Here is a 13,908-nt window from a genome sequence, read left to right as displayed (position 1 = left end):
TTTTCATTTTCCATTTACACATACCATATTCACAAAGTCTAGTTTGGATTGGATGGTGATCTTTGAAGTTGAAGCCCGGAGAGAAGGCCCTGAGCTTTGAAGGTATAACTATCATAACTATCAATAAGGCAGAAAGCACAGACATAGCCATAATTCAAAGGCTACTGATCTTCATAGTTCTTGACATCTTCCAAAAGATGCCATCCCTGAGTGGAGCCACTGTTAGGTTCCTATACCAATAGGATTCATAATTTTGAAATTGATGAGGTTAATTCTTGTAATATTGTGCATACCTTTGCTTTCTGCAAATGTTGTCTATATTAAAATTTAAAAAATAAAAGAGGGTATGTCTTAAAAGAATAATCAAAGGAAAAAAGAGAAACAAAAGGTCAAAAAATAAAGAAAATTTGAAAAATATATATATATATATATATATATATATATATATATATATGAACCCTAAAATAAAACAGACCATGAAAGTGTGCAAGTCCAAATGCCACTACTATTCACTTTTTATGCAAAATAATGATTGTGTGCAGCTTGTTAAAATGTCATAATCCATGATAGTCAAATAGTGTAATCTTGACTATTTCATGTTTTAAATTTCATGTTATAGATAAAGAATAAAGTCTGACCAAACTGTTAAATCTTGGGAGATTAGTAGACAAGTAGAGAAATAAAAATGAGCTCAACTGTTTAATCTGAGCCATTGGAAGAAATAAGGTTAGAGTTAGATAGTTTTATTCAAATAAAAAAGACAAGGTAATAAATGGTTTGCTAGTTCAAGTGCACCCATGCAGAAGAAGAAAAAATGTTAGGGTAAGAAAGGGTAAGTAGAAGAAACTTGCAGAAGGGACCATGTGGTCAAAAATACTAAGCACATTTTACATGCTTGAATCATAATGTGCAGGTACATTCATCAAAGTACAAAGCTAAGCAAAGGTGATCTTAACTAACTCCCCCTCCTTCCACAAGTTTTCCCCTTTCATGTTTATTAATTTCCCATCATCCTTGAAAATACCCCTTTTCCCCTCCATTTTTACCCTTACTTCATTATTTCATATTTCCCCCTAGAAATTCCCTTTAAAGATCCCTTCCCCCTTGTTAAAATCATCATCATGGGCCATAAATCCATTTTCCTAGGGTTAAAACCCTCCCCCCGCCCCCCCTTGTTGTCAAAAGTCATTTTCCCCTTTTCCTAATCAAAAAACCCATAAATCAACTTATCCTAAGTTGAAAAACCCTTACGCTTTGCAAAAACCTGCCCAATGAAACATCTAAACTAATCCCCAATTAGTTTAATTAAACAGGTTTAAAGTGTGTAGACCCCGCCTTGACCATTCCCCCAGTCCCCCCGCGCATCTTTCCAGCGCAACCACCGTTTGATTAACACCCATCACATCCAACGGATATCGCTCCATTTCGCACACTTTCCATCCTGAGCTTTAACAGCCTGATAGCACGCGAAATGGGCAGTTTTGCCCAAGCCCGATTTCACAACGTGGTGCCATCGTGTCATTTCACGTCCCCCCTAGAACCATTACGAAAATGGGCAAAACCAGTCACTATTCCTGACCAATTTCACGTTTTTTCTAATCTTTTGCCCAATAAAGCCCTACAAACGCCATTTTCACGTTTTTTTTTTTAACAACTGTACATCCAAAGCCTAAGCTTTCTTGCATACTTGAAGTCTGCAAACCGCCAAACAACTACTAGATTCCATCTTGCCTCTAGCACTCGTCCGGAGCTTCCACCTGTCGCCTACAACTTAAGACCCTCAACTAAATTCACAACACCAACCTTTGGTTCCAGCTATTCTGCAAAAATACACCACATTTACCCCTTTTAATATAAAAAAGTTCAATTAATTTAAGATTTAATGAACTTAATTTAGCTTTCCTACCCGTAAATTAAGCAATTTGCACCTAGACGCTTAAAAACCCAGACCACTGGTCGAACCCGACAAAATCAATTTCCAATTTTTACCTTTGTTTTCAATACAATGTCTACCCACATTTCCCTGAATGTTAAGCCTATTTCAATCCCCCACCTTGACCAAGATCACCTACCCCTGGTTGATAGGGATTTTCAAATTAAAGATACATCCTTCGCCTCTGAAAAAATGAAGCTCCACTTCTGGAAAAAAGACAGATTTTTAAACCATGTTGATGATATTCACCTCTGGGAGTCAAATCTCCCCCTCTATTCATTCCCATAAGTCCACAACCTCCCAGACATTATCCACTATTGTCAGACCTTCTACATCCCTAGCCATAGAGCAGTAGTATCCCCCAATCAACATCTACTCTTCATTATCACTCCAGAATCCATCAATCAGATGTTACAGGTCCAGTCCAGCCCAAATTTAGCTCCTTTGTCCATTGGAGGACTTCTAGAACTGTATAATTCTATTGATGAGGACAAAGCTAAGTAAGTGTTCAAAGATTTCATAGTTGCAAAAGAACATACACCAAGTTTTACTCCTCCATACATAGCCCCCATATTTTCACAAACTGCCAGGCATATTATCACCATGGTATCTTCCATCCTTGGATACAGGACAAATGAACATGTAGATGAATTCACTTTTGCATTCATGTCCTGTTTTACCATTGGTAAACCTCTTGCCATCAAGTTTGATTATGCTCAGTTCATTGCAGACAAAATGCATGAACAACTCATCAAATTTCCCACTGAAAGGGTGTTTAATTTTTCTGCAGTATTGTATTATTTGTTTTTGTACTATCAAACTGATAAATTCCCAAAGAAGATCATAAAATGTGACAGTGGAGGAAAAGAGAGGTTTGTTCTCTATTGGACACCTATTGTCCAGAGATATTCCATTATCACTAATTATAAGGACTTCATAGATTCCTTTGCCCACCCAGTGATGAATATGTTGACAAGGACTATGCAACCTAGGATTAGTCATCAGATCAAAAAGGTACTTCAGCTAGCTAAAAATAATAAATTAGGAGACTAGTACTTGTACCAAGATCACACAGAGATCAGAATCAATGGCTACCACCTGGCTCCATATAAATTGCCAAAGTATCTCCCCTTGAGAATTTTTTCCTTAGAGTATTTCAGGCAAATCATCAACTCAGATGATGTCCACTTCGTGGTTGCAAGTAAGAAGACCCAATTTAGAGTCAAAAGTGAACTAGGCCCCTTTATTTGCAATAACAGACAAGTTGGTCCAGAGGTAGAAAGTATGCTAGAATATTTAAAATTTACCAAAAGATTTATGTGGTAGTATGACCCCCATGGAGTAATAAAAAAAATGAGAACCAGGGTCAAACTAGCTCCTTATGCACACTATTCGGTGCCTAAAATTGAAAGATATGCCAACCAAACTAAATGGTTGGAAAAACACTTTGGTAGATAATGATAGCACAATTATTGATGTTGAAAATGCTCTATATGATATTGAGCAATAGATTAACCTCAATGAGTTCCTGCAAGTCTCAGATATAGGGCAAAGGATGGATGCTCCCTCTACATTGCAAACACCTTTGAATCAAGAAAAAAACCCCAAAAATAGAGAAGATACCTCCAGTTACCAAATGGAAACAGTAGACAAGCAAGCAGACCAAAGGAAAAGGAGAAAACCGAATCCTGTATCTAAACAGGAAGAACACGTGAGGCAGAAGGAACAGAGTCAGAACCACAATCAGAACCACGGCGAGACACAGCAGGTCAGAAAGGGAAAGAGGCAAAAGAAACAAATGAACCGCCACCTCTAACACACAGTTGATAGAAAGACAAAAGTCAGCAGAGGTTTCTTCCTTTGTCAAACCAGCTGACAAAGAAAAAAACATTAAGGATAGATATAAGTGTTAGGATATTCCGACACATAGGATATAGTTAAGTTCAACTTGGTCTAGTATAGAGTTAGGTTAGAGTTAGGTAAAGTGTGTTTCTTTACCGTTGTACATTGTGTAACTTACAATCCGACGGTCACGATATGCAGTGATCCGACGGTTCACTCTCACCTCGGTATTACCGACACTTGATCCGTGGCTTGACACCCGATTGGTCCATGAGTTCTATTTAAAGCGCATGGAGGGTCATTGTTCGGGTAATCCGTGCATGAGAGAAGCTTATGTAAATTTTCATTCTTTGATTAATAAATTGCCTGTAGTACCCACGCTGGGACAGGCCGTGGACTGTTTCCCTCCTTGCACTTTGAGGGTTTTAACCACGTCAAAAATACTGGTGTATTGATTTGAGATCTGGTTGTGAGCGGTGTCCTTTTGGTGTTATTTCTGAGGAACTTACCCTGTAAATTCCTACATTGTATCAGAGCAAGTTGAGGGCCGCGTCCGTTGGTGATCCAAATCTGAAGCCGGTAGAACTGCATGCGGCTGTCGTTTCCTAGATCTGTTGTTTCTGACTGCTTTCGAGCCGAGAGGACTACTCTGTTGCGTTCGGAGCATCTGTTCCAGTGAGGAACCCCTTTCGTTTCACGTGAAAAGGTTTCCGGTAGCCCTAGCTGCGTCATTTTTCAGATCGGGAGGTATACAGTGTTTTTTTGCAGTTTACTGTTATTTTCTCTCTGCTTATTTCGGTTTCGGTTTATTTAGCCTTTTTTTTTTACCAGATCTATACCTTTCATTTCTGCGTATGCTCTTTGCCCTGCGACTCTGTGCGATCTGGGCAAATCAGAAACAGAAAGGAAGGATTTTTCTCATGCGTATGCTCTTTTCCCTGCACCTTAGTGTGATCTCGGAAAATCAGAAACATTGAGAAAAATATTTAGTTTTTCGGCTAAAGCTAACTTTGAGATTTTTTTTAAAATTTCTAGTTTTTTGGCTAAAGCTAACTTCGAGCCGCAAGGTTCATTTTTCTTTGCATATTCGTGTTGGGTTTTGTGTTTTGTGTTTTGTAGGGAAAAAGAGCTTTCTCAAGGCAAGCACGGAAACCAAGGCCCCCCCCTCTCTCTCTCTCTCTCTCTCTCTCTCTCTCTCTCAAATTTTTTGTATAGATCAATTGGTTCAAAGCTATTTTAAGAGAGTAGAGGTCTTGGGTTCAAGTCTCCATTTTGTGGGGGCGGATTTTTTCATTCTCGCACATTCGCACACTTTGTCGGCAACTTCAACAATTTTTTTTTATAAAAAAAAAGCCATAACTTCTTCATCCGGAAGCCTTTTTCAGAGCCGTTTTTTTTAAAACCGCCTATTTTTTCGAGATCTATCCATTGGAACACTTACTTTCAGCATCTTCAGCTTCAGTTTTTTTTTAAAAATGGAAATTCCATGCCAAGTCATTCTTGAGAGCACTAACTACTTCCAATGGGTAGCCTACATGGAAGATTTACTTAGAAGTAAAGGTCTCTTCAGAATAGCCACAGACCAAGAGAAGAAACCAAAAGATGAAGACAAGGTTGCAAAATGGGAAAATAGACAAGATCAAGCACGTGGTTTGATAGGGATGTCTATTTCTCCTGATCTTAGATTCCACATTGCAGACCTTGAGACTCCTCATGAAGCATTAGAAAAACTCGCTAAAGTTTTTGGGATTAAAAATGAAATTAGAGCCCATCAACTTGAAAATGAGTTGCTTACTTTGGATCCTAATAATTTTTCTTGCATTGAAGATTTCTTGTCCAAATTCAAGACCCTTAGATATCTCTTGGAAGGTGTTAAAGTTAAGAAAGAAGATGGTAACCTTATTTATTCCATCCTTACTAAGTTGGGACCAGCCTACTCTGTATTTGTTTCCACTTTCCATTCTACAAGGGAAGCTTTCATTTGTCAAGGAAAAGACTACAAGGCCCCTTCCTTTGACTCCTTTTGTGATTCCTTAATAAGAGAACAAGAAAAACTCTTACACCTTGGTCTTCTTAATCTTGGAAACTCTTCCACGAAAGCGTTAGCCGCCCAGCAGCAACCAAATTCAAAGAATCCTAAGAAGTCATATCCTCAAAAGAATGGTCCTAAACCATCTCAGCCTCAAAATGAAAGATCATTTCAGCAAAATGATAAGACCAATAAAAACAAATGGAAGAAGACTGATAGACATTGTAACTTTTGTAATCGAGATGGCCACTTAGAATCTAAATGCTTTAAGAAGATGGAAGCCTTGGAAGCCGCAATGAAGAAACATAACATTCATGTGGAGCCTACTTCAACTTCAACTTCCGGAATGGCACTTTCTGCATGTCATTGTCAATCATCTCAGTCTGGTTATGCATTAAATGTATCTTCTTCTTCTTCTCATTCTCATGAGTGGCTCATTGATTCTGGAGCCTCTTATCACATGGCCAAAAACCAAGCCATGTTTTCTTCTTTAAATGATTGTAACACCAAAAATATATATGTTGGTGATGATAGATCTCTTAATGTTGTAGGGACTGGAACTGTTCATCTAGACAATGGTCAGTTTAATGATGTATTATGTGTTCCAACCTTATCCTGCAACCTTCTATCTGTCTATCAGATAACTCATTCAGGTGAAGGTAAAATTGTTGAATTTTCACCTCATGATGTTGTAATCAAGGATCTAAAAGATCCTAAACAGATTCTAGCTACTGGTCTTGCTGATGATTCCAAAAGGTTGTATAAGTTTCACAACTTTGGGTCATCAAATCTTCCCTCAGTATTTGTTGCTCATAATGATGAAGTGAGCAAACTTTGGCATGAGCGATTTGGTCACTTAAACTATCGCTCCCTTCAGCATCTATGTAAAGAAAATATGGTGACAGGTCTTCCTATGGTATCTTGCAGAGATGGTGTTTGTTCCGGATGTGTACTCGAAAAACATCATCGGGACAGTTTTGACAAACGTGCCTCTTGGCACGCCTCATCCCCTTTACAGCTTGTGCACAGTGATTTATGTGGTCCTCTTCCTGTTGCTTCATTCTCTGGCTGCAAGTACTTCTTAACTTTCATTGATGATTTGTCCAGACGCACTTGGGTATACTTCTTAAAACTCAAGAGCGAAGTATTTAACACCTTTTTGGCCTTCAAAGCCTTTGTTGAAAAACAATCTGGACATCAAATTCTTAAGCTAAGAACTGATAATGGTGGAGAATATGTTAAAAACACATTCATCAACTTTTGCACCGAAAATGGAATTCAAATGCAACATACTGTTCCATACACTCCACAACAAAATGGTGTAGCTGAAAGGAAAAATCGCACCTTAAAGGAAATGGCTAATTGTATGCTGCAATCTAAAGGACTCAGTCTTAGTTTTTGGGCCGAAGCAATTAATTGTGCAAATTATATAATCAATCGCACTCCTACTAAGGTTCTAGAGAATATCACTCCAGAAGAAGCTTGGAGTTCCATTAAACCAGATGTAAGTCACTTTCGTGTGTTTGGAAGTGAAGCATGGGCCCATATTCCAGATGAAAAGCATAAAGCTTTAGAACCTAAGAGTGAGAAATGTACTTTTGTTGGATATTCTGAAGATGTAAAAGGTTATAGACTTATTCCATTTAAGTCCAAAAATGTTATCATTAGAAGAGATGTAAAATTTGATGAAAATAAATCGGCCTGCGAGCCTAGTCCGGCGGATGTGCCACCTCTTCCTATCTCTTCTACTTTTGAAAACATTTCTTCTTCAGATGATGAAAGCGAGGATGATAATCCTCCCCCACCTTCTCAGGATCCTCAACTTCCAAGATGGGTCCGTGCTACTCGGGATGCAGCAGGTGATCTTGCCGGTGATCCTACAGATCAGCGACGTACACGTTCTCAGTTTGAAAGAGCCTCTTCTTTACTGGCTCAAGCTCCAGTAAATCATGATCCTGACACTTTTGCAGAAGCTTCAGGCCATCCACATTGGGAAGCAGCTATGAATGAATAATATCATTCATTGATGACAAATGATACATGGGATCTTGTTCCTCTACCAAAGGGACGCAAACTTGTTAGATGTAAATGGGTTTACAGAACCAAGTATGGACCAGATGGGAAAGTTGATAAACATAAAGCTCGTCTCGTTGCTAAGGGCTTTTCACAGGTTGAAGGCATTGACTACACTGAAACCTTCTCCCCTGTTGCCAAAATGAACTCTATCCGCCTTGTTCTTTCCCTTGCTGCCTCTTTAAAATGGGAAGTCCATCAGATGGATGTTAAATCTGCCTTCTTGCATGGGGACTTGCAGGAAGAAATCTATATGGAACAACCCATTGGCTTCATACAAACAGACTCCAGCCTTGTTTGTCGACTTAAGAAATCCCTTTATGGCCTCAAGCAAGCTCCTCGGGCTTGGTATGCCAAAATGGATAGCTTTCTTTTAGAATCTGGCTTTTCTAGGTGTCATTCTGACAATACTGTCTACACCAAGAAAGTGGGCAACTCTCTTATCATCCTTGTTCTTTATGTTGATGATCTTATTCTTACTGGTAGTGATCCCAACCTTATAAACCATGTGAAAACCAGCCTTAAAAAGAAATTTGAAATGACAGACTTAGGACACTTACACTATTTTCTCAGTCTTCAAGTCTTGCAATCCACGGAGGGTATTTTCCTTTCCCAGTCCAAGTATGCTTGTGATATTCTTCGTCATTTTCACATGGAAGACTGTAAGCCAGCCCCTTCTCCCTTTCAGTCTGGAGTCAAACTTTCAGTCTCTTGTACTTCTCCTGAAGTTGATGCTACCTTATACCGTCAACTTGTAGGAAAACTCTTGTATTTAACCCATACTCGTCCTGATCTTTCCTTTGCTGTTGGCCTTGTTGCTCGTTTTATGCAAAACCCCCGTGAAAGTCATTGGAAAGCAGCTAAAAGAATACTTCGTTATGTTCGAGGTACAGTTCAGTTTGGAATTCATTACAGTGCCAAAGCAGCTCCTCTATTAGTTGGTTTCACTGATTCTGATTGGGCTGGTGACCCTGATGATCGGAAGTCTACTGCCGGTTATGTCTTCACTCTTGGTTCAGGACCTATTACATGGGCTTGTAAGAAACAGGCTGCCATTTCTCTTTCGTCAGCAGAAGCAGAGTATCGTGGTGCCGTGGAAGCTAGTAAGGAAGCCTTGTGGCTTCGTCAGATCCTATCAGAGTTTGGCTTTGAGCAGCAGCATACAACCACACTTTGGTGTGATAATCAAAGTGTCATTCAGCTATGCAAAGATCCAGTCCAGCATCAACGCAGCAAACACATTGAACTACACATGCACTTCATCAGAAAGCTCATTCATGACCATGTTCTTGAAGTGCAATATTGTCGTACAGATGATCAGGTTGCAGACATCTTCACAAAGGCTCTCACAAAGGCGAAGTTCACTAAACTTCGATATATGCTTGGAGTTCAGGAAGTTGTCACTAAGGGGGGATAGGCTCTAGTGCCTCCTTCCTTCTCCTATTGTGTCATATTTGTAAATCCTTCAATCCTATCCCAAGTTGTTCTTAAGGGGGGATGTTAGGATATTCCGACACATAGGATATAGTTAAGTTCAACTTGGTCTAGTATAGAGTTAGGTTAGAGTTAGGTAAAGTGTGTTTCTTTACCGTTGTACATTTTGTAACTTACAATCCGACGGTCACGATATGCAGTGATCCGACGGTTCACTCTCACCTCGGTATTACCGACACTTGATCCGTGGCTTGACACCCGATTGGTCCATGAGTTCTATTTAAAGCGCATGGAGGGTCATTGTTCGGGTAATCCGTGCATGAGAGAAGCTTATGTAAATTTTCATTCTTTGATTAATAAATTGCATGTAGTACCCACGTTGGGACAGGCCGTGGACTGTTTCCCTCCTTGCACTTTGAGGGTTTTAACCACATCAAAAATACTGGTGTATTGATTTGAGATCTGGTTGTGAGCGGTGTCCTTTTGGTGTTATTTCTGAGGAACTTACCCTGTAAATTCCTACAATAAGGAGATTAAAATGAAAAATGAAAAATTGAAAGCTGAGACATATGCTCAGTATTTCAAACATTCAGTTCCTAACCAAAGCAGACTAATCTCTGCATTTGATATTGAGGAGGGAAATATGCAAATGTCATATATGCATCCAACAATGCCACAACCCAAATCTGCAACAAATTAAAAGAAGGCCACATTTGAAGTATTGGCAAAGGACATCCATCCCGTGGACCAAATAGAATTTCATAAACAAGCTGGAGAAATGATATACTCCACCTTGAATGGTAAGGCCATGGACGCATACCGGTTACAGGAGTCCTTAAATAATACTATTCCACAGTTTAGACTCGAAAAGGCCTCCTGTAGTGCTAAAGACATAAGGATCAAATCCTTAGAAGACCTGATCATTGAGTTGGGCCATGACCCAAAGGACACAAAGGCTACTAAGAAATTGATAAAAAGAAGAATGAAGACATTGTAGCCCTGAAAAAAAAATCTCAAACTGCCTCAGTCATAGCACCCTCAAATAAAACAAGTCCTAGAGAGCCAAACTGCCCAGGAGGAAATGCTTGACTTAGTGTCGCAATTGAACACCTAGCTGAAAGAAATGGAAAAATAAATGGACAAGTTGACCAAGCAGGCCAGCCTCCAGGAAGATGTGGCCATGGTCATCCCAACTGTCACCATAGTTGTACCATCTACATTGGCTGAGAAATTGGCTCCTACAGCCCCATTGGCCATTGCATTGCCTGCAACAGCACCATCTACTTCAGCAACAGGGTCAACCGCAGCAGACTCTACAAGAGAAGAAGCCAATAGGTTGGCTAAGGAAATATAGGAGATGTCCCTCAAAGTTATAGAAATCAGGAAATTGGAAGAGAAAGGAAACAGTCTGGAGACATACTATAAACTTTCTCAAATTATGAATAAGGAGGAACAACAAAAGGTTACAAGATTAACAAATAGGATAAAGAAACTAGAGAAAGAAATAACTCTAGTAGAGCCTTTGGGATAGGCAAAAGAAAAACTATGGGCCAATATCATTGGCTCTGCCAATTATATTTAGCCATCCATTCAGGTAATTTTTGAGCAAATTGATCTGGTTAAAGAGGCCACAGAGGCAATTCAAAAGGTCAAAACAGTGCTGGAAGGGATGCCAGAAGAGGGAACTAGGATCATCGAATTTTTGAATTCCAAAAACAAATATGAACTGGAAGAATTGAATATTAGTGACAGGACAGGGACAATCCTAGAAGTAAGAAGAGTCCTTACTAAAAGGAATTTAATGCACAACTTGGAAGACAAGTGTTAGACTATGCAACTTTCTATTGATAGATTTAAATTCAAATTTGACACTTTGATCCAGAAAGGTTTACTAAGTCCTTGGGTGATTAATTACAAATTGATGACACAAGAGGACTACAACAGAAGGCTCAGGGAAGTGGCTAAAACTCAAGTCAACAATCCAGTCATCCACAACACAATAAAACAGGGGATGCCCTCTGGTAAAGTCCTTTACCAAGCTTTGGAAAACTTGTTTTAGCTCCAGCATGAGGTAAAAGTAAAAAGGGCAGTTGCCCCAGTCAAAGAGTATCCGAGTCAAAGAGTATCAGTAAAAGAAGATAATTCAAAGAGTATCAAATGATAGCTAAAGGATAAATCAGCTCAGATATAATAGTGTCAGAAAGCAATTGGTTAGAAAGGTGGCATTTCCTTTTTAGAATTAGATATTTTTTCCCAAAAAGAAATCCCAAGTTAGTTTGGAATATTTTGCAAATAATTCTGTATAAATACTTCATAAGTCGAAGTATGTAGGGTGGATTTTACTAGACATTTCTATAGACCTTTTTATTAGAAGACCCAAAGGGTTATTGTATCATTTGTTGAGCCAGCAAGCTGGATTGATAAATAAAGATCAGATATTTCAAAGGATTCATGTGTTGAGCAAAATTTCAGAGAAGTATTCTCATGTGTTATTGTTATTTTTCTCAAGTTATTCATAATCTTTAATGTGTTTCTGAACCTAAATGTTATAACTGGAATAATACTTCAGAATCTTTTTAATTACACTCTGTCTTAACAGTTATACATTTAAATGTTTTCTACTGATATCTAGGTTAAGGAATCCTTAATTGCTCCTTGGTTTAGATTGATTTCTCAAATATCCAAGTTAAAGGATCCTTAATTGCCCTTTGATCCCGATTACCCCATAATTCCTCATTCATTATTCGATCTGAGAACCATTAATTTCTCTCTCACCCCTAGTGAAACCCTTTCACACCTTTGTCTCGAAAATCTGGAAAACGCTATGCTATCTTGCCCTTTGAACATTCCCTTTAGTGAGTTAATCCAATTTTGCTTCCTTATTGTTTGACTCCATAGCCCAATGGTCTAAAGGACATCATTTTATCCATCTATCTAAGTAATCCCACCACCCAATCTCAAATACAAATCAAAATCCCAAGAACAATCATAACTAGCCTAAAATCAAAACAAACAAAGTTAAATCATACAAAGAGAGCCCTCTCTGAGTCTAGGTTGGCTAGAACCTATGCTCCAAAGTTGGTTAGTGGTTACCTCGAAAATTTCTTTCTTCTGAACAACTTCTAGAGAAAATTACCAAGTGATAACAGGTATAAAGCCACATGTATGCATTATTCCAAAGAAACATAGTGTCTCAAGATCACATGGTTCCACAGGGATTTAGTGCCTTTTTCTTCTTAAGTGAGATGTATTTCCAATCATTTATTTACAGTTCTTTAATCTAGATTCTATAGGAATTGAACCATTGAATCTAGATTTATAGGATTCATCATAGAGATATCCATAGGGAGGATCTTTGTATCACAAAGATGGCTTCATTTGAGATAACTTGGATCTCACTCACATGAAACTTTGGATGTCACTACTCTGCAATTAATTATATATTTGATACCATGTTGAGAAACCAAGATGTCATGCGGAAAGAGTCAATTTTGCGGACAAAACCGACCTCCCTAGAAGCTAAGGCTTTCTAGTGACAAACAAGACAATTAAGCACTATCTTTCCCTAAACATGCATTTAAAATACAAGCAACCAGGTGTTTAAAGCATACCTTTAGTCCAACGCTTGTTTGTTGTAGTCCAGCCTCTCTGATCCAGATGAGCTCCTTCTCCTTGAAGCCTGCATTCACTAACAAGCAAACGATTACATAGCACCTGAATAACTCATATAATAAAACATATTCATCATAAAGACCAAGGAGTATATGAAACAAATTATATAAAACAACTTGTTGAGAAAAATGAGCTTAATTGTATTAATTGGAAACAAAAGAAACCATTACAACCAGTGCCTTGGTGTTGTGCAGGTCCCTCCCAGGGTCCAGCAAGAGTTCTCCTTTACTTTGATCAGCTCACCCACTTCCAAATGAAGCTAGGAAAGGATTGGAATCTCTCCTCTCAAGCTCTATAAGGGAGTCCTAATTTCAGCAGCATCTACCCTTAGGAATGTTCAGCTTTCAACCTCCCCTCCCTCTGGTCCAATGCCTGTATTTATAGTGCTTTGGAGGAAGTTAATCAGGTCCACCATGAATGGGATAAGCCCCTCTTTCAATGGGATAGCTCCCCTCTTCATGGGATAAGTTCCTCTTTCATTGGGATACATGAACCATCTGGAGGCGCTCAATCCACGTCAAACCATCTTCTAGAATGCTCTAGAATTGACCACAAGTAACTTTTTTGAAGTGAAACTTGCGCCTTTTGACCTTTACAGGAGTACACACCCTCCCCTTTATAGACAGAGCGTACAAGTACGCAGGTTTTATGAACTTGAGGTGCGTACACGCAGGTAAGGCTAAGAGAAACTGCGTAACCAGAGTTAATTGACTTTTTAAGGACTTTCTCTCTTTCTTGGAGTTTGACATGAGGAGCAAAGGTATGAGACTTGCCAAGGAGGACATTATGACTATTGACGGAGCCATACTGACTGCAAATAGTCATGGTGACAAATTTTAGTGTAACACAAGTGTAAGGTCATCTAGCAGATTATTCCTCTTCTTGATAATTACTTGTGAATGTTAGATGTATTCTTATTACTTCT

Source organism: Pinus tabuliformis, chromosome 1_1, assembly GCF_031772625.1.
Source record: "Pinus tabuliformis cultivar Carrire ecotype Pingquan chromosome 1_1, CPIR1, whole genome shotgun sequence".
NCBI classification, from domain to species: domain Eukaryota; kingdom Viridiplantae; phylum Streptophyta; class Pinopsida; order Pinales; family Pinaceae; genus Pinus; species Pinus tabuliformis.
The sequence above is the reverse complement of the archived record's forward strand: the minus strand, read 5'-3'. Positions refer to the sequence as shown.